Here is a 9,228-nt window from a genome sequence, read left to right as displayed (position 1 = left end):
GAAATAGTAAATGAATACTAAATGCCAACATGAAATAGAAAATGTTTAAATACTAACATTTATGGAAACCACAAGCTTTCACCAATATAAACAGATGCATTAAAAACATAGATGTGTAGTCCTGGTCCATGTGGCTCTGTTGGTTGAGCTTTGTCTCAAAAGGTCACGGGTTCAATTCCTGGTCAGGGCACATGTCCTGGTTTCAGGCTTGATCCCCAGTAGGGGACGTGCAAGAGGCAGCTGATCAATGTTTCTCTCTCTCCCCCTTTCCCTTCTTTTTTCTCTAAAATCAATAAAAACATTTAAAAAATAGATGGGTAAATCTTGTAATCAGTTAAAATAATAAAGGACTAAGGTATATAGTATCTTCCAAAAAAATAAAAAAAGAGTGTCTCCCACATTCCTTACCAATACAATTACACTGGAATAGACAGTTAATAAGGATATGTGGCTCACCAATCCTATATAATAAAATATGCTAAGTGTCCGGTCTTCCATTCAACCAATCAAAGCATAATATGCTAATGATATGCTAAGGCCGCTCAACTGTTCGCTATGATATGCACTGACCACCAGGGTCAGACACTCTGACCAGGAGGGTCCAATTGATTGGGACTGAGTGAGACGGGTTGGCCAACCTGCCGCATCCCTCCCTGGCCCCAATTGTGCACCCGTGGGGTCCCTCAGCCTGGCCTGCACCCTCTCACAATCCAGGGCCCCTGGGGGATGTCGAAGAGCCGGTTTCAGCCCAATCCCGCAGACCAGGCCGGGGGACCCCACTGGTGCACAAATTCATGCACAGGGCCTCTAGTAAGAAGATAATTAGATCAAAGTATAAGCAGATCTAGTAATTATGACCAATCAAAACATGAACCCTTAAAAATAAAACAAAAAGAAACATCAACTCCAAGCTGTGGCAAATCAAGTATAATTGCAAAAATATAACATGGAAATCTCACCTTAAACACAGTCAATATTTTCTTGTGGTTCCCCCAGAGAGTGCAAAAATAGATTTAGCCAGAAATAAAAGAAGACTGAATACATTTCAGAGTTTAAGTATGTAGCAAACATCTTGGGGGAAAAAGAAGGTTGTCGTTTTAAAATTATACACTTTGAATATAATAAACAGTATAATTAAAGGGGCATTGTGAAAAACAATTGACTGGAGATATTAAGTTTATAATATCACATCAAAAGCGGTGCTCTATATGGACTCTAAAGGCATGGCCCGGTGAATGGAGGCTGCGGAGATAAGTGGAGCAGAGAAGCTAGATCACAGGAGAGGCTGACATAAAGACAGTGAAGAACTTGGCCTGAGATGTGCATACTTACCTCCTGGCTGGTGTGCAGCAGTAGGGGCTTTCGATTCTAATACCTCTATTCCAGCTGAGGTGACAGCTGCAGGAACCGTTTACCTGGAATAATAGCTATTACATTACCTTCTGCTCCAGGACAGATGTGCCTCTCTTTATCAAAATCAAACTTCTCTGCAAGGGTTTAAGCTCTGCCCGCCAAGCCTTCACACTCCTCTGTCCCTCAAATGCATCACTCACTGCATTAGTTTTTATTCACTGATTCAATAAATACGAAGAATGAGTGCCAACTATGCCTGGCACTGTTCTGGGCACAGGGGATGCAGTAATGAACATGAACAACTGAACAAAACATTCTGCCCCATGGGGCCTACATCCAAGTGGAATTCTATACCCAGTCCTTATTGCCTACATTCACTACAATGACGGTGGTTCTCTTTTTTTTTTTTTTTAATATTTTTATTGATTTCAGATAGGAAGGGAGAGGGAGAGATAGAAACATCCATGATGAGATGTTTCTCATCCTCTTGCACGCCCCCCACTGGGGATTGAGCCCACAACCCAGGCATGTGCCCTTGACCAGAATCAAACCCGGGACCCTTTGGTCCGCAGGCCGAGGCTTTATCTGCTGAGCCAAACCGGTTAAGGCGAAGGTGGTTCTTTAAGAATGTCATAGCTTCATGGTATCTTGTTGGGGTCCAACCCCAGCAGGTCCAGGGGTTCCCAAAGCTGTGGACCGAGTTGGCGAAGAAGGAATGACACGGAGACAGCGTTCAATTGATTAGCAGCCTAGCCAGGTTCTCTAGCCAGGATCTCCAGCCAGGTTCTGTCTTTTATTGTCTTGTTACATCTGTATTTATACCAGTTGATTTTAATCCTGTCAATTTCTATTCCAAAGGTTAGGGCGTTTCTTATCTCCATTCCAGGGAGTAAAGATTATGTAGCTTAAGGATGATTGTTCCTAGTTAAAGTGATTAACTACCTGCCTGGAATTTAGTTAAGGGTTTTTATTCACTCTCTAACTTCAGGGAAAAATCCCTACCTGGGGAAACAACCTTTCTCGGAGAAGTGACCTTGTTTAAAACACATAGTGCCAAGAAGGTGAGCAAACATATTAAGAACAGTATGCCAGTACGCCATATACGCTTGAAACATATGCTGTGCAGATGTTTCTTCCCTGCAGCGACTGTGTCAAGCAGCAAGGATGGACCGGCTTCCAGCAGTATCTCCTCCATGACCTAAAGTCTTCAAGGGTAAAAGCAAGCTTTCTAATTTTTCAAATCTACTTTCTCCATCTAAGCACTCAATTTAGTGTTGGGCCCACAATACTCAGGAACTGCAACAAATCCTTCATGTAGGGAAAAAAATAGGAGAACCGGAAATACTTTCAAAATATGCTGTCTCCCAGCTTCCATAGGACATTTATGTCCATTAGTCCGATTGACTCCTCCGTAACCCTAGAAGGAAATCCGGCAGGAGTCATGATCTGTGTTTTTATTAAAGAGAGAATGGAGTTAAGAGACTGGGCTCTACACACAGTTGGTAAGGACCCCACACAAAGTAGCCAAAGGAATGCCAGCCTTAGCTGAAGCTGCCATAAGGCAGTGAATGCCCATGAAGAAGATGGGCAAAGATGAAACCCTCAGAGAGGATCTAGGTACAGGCTGAAGTGTTTAGGCAACTGATCCCTTGGGGATGTGGCTGGGCACCACAGAACTATCACCAGCAGAGCCAGCACACAAACACAAGGTTGCAAACCGACTTTGAAACCCCAAGGTGGCAAGTAACGCTCCCTACCAAGCACAGGTGTAGCGAGGCCCCACTGTCAAGAAGGGCAGGAAGTCCCTCCCTTTTAAAAGTGGAAGTGAGGGTAGCCTGGCCCCAAGGAGAAGCTCACGTGGCCAAAAGAGCAGGTGGATCCCGGATGCTGCTGCCGCTGCCCCAGTAGCCAAAGTCAACCTCATGACTCAGGAGAGGCAGGTCTTCACAAAGGCAGGCCATATGCCTGGGGGGACGGGGTGGCAGCAAGAAGCCACTGGGCCAGGGAGGGTGGTGGTACTGTAGTCCCAAAGTCCATGAAAGTTACAAGTATCTCGTGTGCCATCCATGTTCAATGACATGACAATCTGCAGGGCATTTTCGGCTTCCGTCCCCAGTGCCACCCTGCTCAATTCAGATTTTACCTCCAGGCTCAAAAGAAAAATTTCTATCCCTTAAAATTTATAACCACCCAACACCTAGTTTTTAGCCACCTTCAGGTTGACACAGTAAGTATGTGGTATTGATTTTGGAAGGCCTTTTAAGGGATACAAATGTGGACCTCAAGGACCTTACAGTCTAGTGGAGGGAGGTGAAGGGAGATGTTCAGGAAATGGTTAAGTAACAAAACCAGAGTGCACATGTTAAGTGCACCAAAGGGAAGTGGGCACGCAAGGTCTACTCTGATGATGAAAGAGCAGATGACAACAGCTGGCTAGGAAAGAGGAATGAACACAGCAGGTGAGGAGCAGCACAGTGATTGAGAGAAGGATGGAAATAACAGGACCTCACGAGGTGGGTGGTGATGAGAGAAAGACAGAAAGAGTCAGGGAAGAGAGAAAAATCGAGATCAGAGTGAGGGAGGAAAGAGAGACTTAGGAACTAGGACAGGAAAGAAAAGCCAAGAGTCATGACTTATACTCTGTAAATTTGCTTAAATATTGAAGGATTTTTTTTTCTTTTTAATCCTCATTGGAGGATAATTTTTCCATTGATTTTTAGAGAGCGAAAGGGAGGGGGGAGGAGGGGAGAGAGGAGAAACATCATGTATTGCCAGGAAGCGGGGAGGGGTGTGGGGAGCAAATCTGCAACCAAGGTATGTGTCTTAGACCCTTTGGTCAGCTGACCGGTGCTGTAACCAATGAGCCAAACCAACTAGGGCATACAGTGGGGCCTTGACTTAGGATTTTAATTTGTTCCGTGACCGAGCTCATAACTCAAATTACTCGTATGTCAAATCATTAAAGTGAACGAGTGAGACACGTGATGCTGGGTTGATGTTGTGGCGTTCACTGTGACGTTCGCTGCACCAACTAGCGGTGGGGTATCTGAAGCTGGCTCGTAACCCGAATTTTAGCTCGCAACTCAAAGCAAAAAATCGGCAGAGAAACGGCTCATATCTTGAAAAACTCGTTAGTTGGGACACTCGTAAGTCAAGGCCCCACTGTATTGAAGCATCTTTACTAAAAACTTTAAAGCTAGAGATCAGAAACAGTATATGTGCCAAACACTGAGCTTTAAGACAATGTTTCACTTTGAGAGGTATTTTTCCAACTTTATAGATGAAAAACCAAGGCTCTGAGGAGTTCATTAAGACTGATTAGATAGTAAACATTCAGTCTCTGATCCCAGAGTTTTGTTTTTTTTAGGATATTTTTTCCATTGATTTATAGAGAGAGTAGGAGGGAGGGAGGAGAGGGAGAGAAACATCGGTGACTGGTGAAAGAGACACAACTGGCTGCCTCCTGCATACACCCCTGCTGGGGCTGGGGAACCTGCAACTGAGGTACGGCATATGCCCTTGACCAGGAATCAAACCTGCGACCCTTTGGTCCAAGGGCCAATGCTCTAACCATTGCCAGGGCTGATTCCAGAGCTTTTTAACTACTTACTGGTTACGCTATCTCCGGGGATCTTAAAAACCAACTTTTTTTTTTAAATCCTCACCCAAGGATATTTTTCCAGTGATTTTTAGAGGGAAAGACAGAGAGAAATAGCAATGTGAGAGAAACACGTCGATTGGTTGCCTCCTGCACGTGCCCCAACTAGGACCCAGGCCAGGGAGGATCCTGCAACTGAGGTATGTGCCCTTGACTGGAATTGACAGGCAGATGCTCTAGTCTAGCCACTGAGCCAAACCGGCTAGGGCTAGACCAACTTCTTTATTTTGGTTCAGACCTCCACTTTTTGGGACATCCCCACTTCTCCTTAACATTTAAGGAGTGCAGAAAAATTGAAAATAATTTAGTTGACGAGACTACAGCGTTCTCTTTTCACTCACTGAAGTCTCACAAAAGAAGTTGGTGGTCTGGAGTTTGACTCTCGGCATTTGTTGGGTCTTAGCTTTGCTCAAGAAGGCAGAGATTTGTTAATACCTTATTAAGGCACCAGCTTGTTCCAGCCAGGGATGCTCTACTCAATGATTCTAGAAGGAATTTTTCTTTCCTTCTTCTCATCTATCACTCTCCCCTTCTCCCTGCCATTACAATTGAAGCGGCCTTCTTGGGGACTTCCCCAAGCTCTATTCTCCTTGAAAATGGCCTTTTTTTTTTTTTTAAGGACAAAACAGTAAACCATATGATATACTCTTGCCAACCACAGCCATTGTGATTGTGGGGGAATCACTAGCCATCTGCTTATCTTTTATCTCACCCTGCACATCTGCCTTGGAATATTAACAAAGCTGGCTTGTGGAGAAACCATTGTGTATGTCTGTCTATTTTTTTATTTTTTAAAATACATTTTTATTGATTTGAGAGAGGAAGGGAGAGGGAGAGAGAGATAGAAACCTCAATGCTGAGAGAGAATCATTGATCAGCTGCCACCTGCACACCACCTACTGGGGATTGAGCCCGCAACCTAGGCATATGCCCTTGACCGGAATCGAACCTGGGACTTTTCAGTCCACAGGTCGATGCTCTATCCACTGAGCCAAACCTGCTAGGGCTGTGTATGTCTCTTTAAACATCATTTCTCCCATTGCAGACTAGTCAACAAATGGTTTTCAACTGGAAAAGACCTGACTGCAATCGGACAAACCTTTATTTGCGGTCCTGTCCCAAAATAAGTATTAACTATTATTGTTCTTGGATTCTTCTTAGGTTTCCTCCCAGCACACTCACCTGAGTTAAACCTGTAGAAGGCACTTGTTTGCTGAAGGTGAGCAACTCAGATAAGGACTAATTAGTTAAGGGGCTCTGGACCTTAAGATAAAGGGCAAGACCAAGTTGACCTACAGCAAGAGGCCTCCTTCTCTCTGTTTGCCCCCCAAGTATCCGGTGGGCTACAGGGATGAGTGGAAAGAAAATAAAAGCACTTATTCTGCAAATAGCAATGAGGCCCAAGGCTTCCTTAATCTGACAAATGACAAAAATCTTTCCAACTTAACAAAATAAACAAGCTGCTGCATTTTTCTATACCTACAGAGACCCAGATGCCTACGGGATCACATCTGGTGGTGCCTGTGTGGGAGACTTGTAAATATCGACTGTCGTTTGAAAGACTTAAGAAGAAGGCTGTAGACCCGATAAAGTTTTGGTAAAGACCTTGCTATCAGTGCTCTGAAAACCTAAGAAGTCTGAACAAAACTGCTATCAAAGACTATTTCCCAACGACTGCAATGCAAGAGGGTGATACCATACGAACAAATCTTCGCTTGTGAGATGCTGCTGTTGCAGAGGGCTGCCCTCCTCTCCGTGAGAGTGGCCGTGCAAGCTCCGAGTGTCTGTCTTTAAAACGATACCTGGCACTTGAGCTTGTCCCGGAAGGATGTTGTGAAACCAGGCACAGAATGTCCGTAAAGCTCCCAGAGTTTGCATGCAGGAAAGCCCAGAGTGGTAATAAATAATACCTTGGGTTTACACCGTGCTCTTACGCCAGAATGCAAACCTTGGTAGGAAGAGAAGGTACCATCATTTCAACTGTCTTTCTCCAAAGCCTCCCTAAAAGAGCGGGAGGCTGTGTTTGCCGGTGGTAGGATTCACACTCCATGCCCTTCCTCTCCGCCCCCCCCCCCCCCATCCCCGCATCCCAGGCATCGGAGGGGACTGAGTGGGAACCAAGGCAGGAGGAGGGGACCGGGGTGCCGCCTCCCGGCGAGCGTGCCGTCTGGCCAGTGGTGCGGCCGCGGATGCGCAACGCCCCAGCCGAGGTCCTGGAGGGGATGCATCGTCTCAACGGGCCCCAAGCACGAGACCGGCGGGGGGATGCCCCGGTCGCGGCCGGGCTGCTCGCACGGCGTCGCTCAGCTCCCTCCGGCCGGGCTCCGTCGACGTCCCCTGCCCGCCAGCCCGTCGGGCCGCTGTCGAGCCGCGGGAGCCCGTTCGTGGGCAGGGCCGGCGCGCCTCGGGCGGCCGCTGCCCCGTCGCTGACCCTCGCGCGAAGCTGCGCGCACCGAGAGGAGACATCTTCCCGGCTGGGCCTCCCGCGCCCGCCTCGGCCCCGGGGCAGAGATGCCAACCTGGGGCCGGGGGCGGCCCGCGCACCCCTCCGTGGAGGGCGCCCCGGCTCGCCGGGGGCGGGGTCACGTCCCACCCGGGCCGCCGGGGGCACCGGCGCTGCGGAAACCCGAGCGTGGCCGAGGAGCGGGGGCTTCCAGGGCCACCTACCCGGCGCCTCGGGCCTGCTGTGGGCGCGCCGGCTCCCGCCGCGCCCGGGCCGTCGCGGAGACCACGGGGGCGCCTGGTACCTGTGGACGCCCTTGCCAAGCGCCTGGAGTCCCCCCCGCCGCCCCCGGGTCGCCGACACCAGGACAGACATGCTACTCCCGGTTCCTGCCCCTTCGGAGCGGCGAGGAGCGGGTGAGGCGGGGCCAGGCCGCTGCACCGAGAAGCGCCCCCCGAGCCGAGGGCGGACGGGTCCCGCGGCGGGGGCGCCGGGCCTGCCCGGGGATGGCGGACAGGTTGGCTTCGGCCCACTGGCGGGCGCAAGGGGAGGGCAGCAGACGGGGAGGCGTCCCTTCCCCGCGCTCCCTCTCCGTGGGCAGGCCCGAGCGGGGCGCCCAGGTCGGGTTGGCCGGGCCCAGCGTCCTGACCCCGGGAGACCCCGCTTTGAGGCGGGCAACGGCCGCCCCGGCCCAGGCCGCCCGGACCGCAGGTGGTGTGACTGTGACCGGCTGCCTGGGGCGGTTGCAGGGGAACCAGGCGCTGCTCCCACTGCTGGGGGGTGGTTGTGCTTTGTGGGGGGTCGGGGGTCACCACCCTCCGGGGAGAGGTGGGGGAGGGCCGCGGGCGCAGCTGGCCGCGAGGGGCGGGGTCACAGAGGCGAAGTGTACGTGTGTGTCTGTGTGTTAGAACCAGGCGTGGGGGGGGAGAGCGCGCGGAGGAGGCACCGTGGCCTGCGCGCAGGCGCGAGCAGCGGGCCGGCCCGAGCTCTGGAAGGAAGCCCGCGGGGAGTGGGGGCAGCGGGCCTGAGAGACGGCCAGCAGCCGACGCGAGGGGGGGGCAGGGAGCCGCGTCGGCGTCGCCGGGCGCGGGCGTTTAGAGGCCGACGCTTCCGCGCGTGCGCGCGCCGGCGGAGTGTCCGCGTAGAGGAGAGTGACGCGTGCGCGTTCACGTGCGCCCGGGAGAGCGGTAAGAGCGTAGGGAGGCTTGAAGGGGAGTGGGGGGTGGAGAGGCGAGCCGGAGGAGGGGTGGGGAGGCGGCGCCTGCGCAGTGCGCCGCGGAGGAGCTGTGTGTATGTGAGAGTCTGACGGGTTCAAAATGGCGGCGGCTGCTTCAGCGGCTCCTCCTGTGTGAGGGAAACAACACCCCTCCCCGGCATCAGCGGCGGCAGCAGCGGCGGCTGCGGCTCGCAGAGCACCTTCCCGGCGGCTGGGCCTGTCGCCGCTCTGTCTATTCTGGGCAAGGGGCGCACCGGGAGGAGGAGCAACGCCAGGGGGCCCATCCCCCGGAATCCCTTCTCTGCGACTGGGGAGTAACCGGGGGCTTGTCCCGCAGCGCGGAGCCCGGGCTGAGGGGGAGACGCGAGGGGAGCCCGGGCCCCCAGCTCGGCGCGCCTTGCCGCTCCCGCCCTCTCTGCCCCCCGGGGCCGGGGCCCGCGTTCCGGGGGGCCGGGGCGGCGCGGGGAGCCTCGGGCCGGCCGGTCTCAGCTGATCGGCCGCCGATCTCGGGCTCCGGAGACGGTCAGGCGGCTGCTGGCCGCGGGCACGGCGAGGAGG

General features: G+C 52.1%; 1 long non-coding RNA gene across 1 annotated transcript; it reads left to right on the top strand.

The window, feature by feature from the left end:
- The first annotated feature begins 2,201 nt into the window (after positions 1-2,201).
- LOC118665234 lies at positions 2,202-7,044 on the top strand. The gene is made up of 3 exons (XR_004970597.1): positions 2,202-2,566; positions 6,173-6,230; positions 6,497-7,044. It is a non-coding gene; the product is annotated as an uncharacterized LOC118665234 (long non-coding RNA).
- The last annotated feature ends 2,184 nt before the right edge of the window (positions 7,045-9,228 follow it).

This window comes from Myotis myotis, unplaced genomic scaffold (genome assembly GCF_014108235.1).
Source record: "Myotis myotis isolate mMyoMyo1 unplaced genomic scaffold, mMyoMyo1.p scaffold_m19_p_10, whole genome shotgun sequence".
Lineage (NCBI taxonomy): Eukaryota > Metazoa > Chordata > Mammalia > Chiroptera > Vespertilionidae > Myotis > Myotis myotis.
Note: the sequence above shows the minus strand (reverse complement) of the source record. Positions and strands in the feature narration are given on the sequence as shown.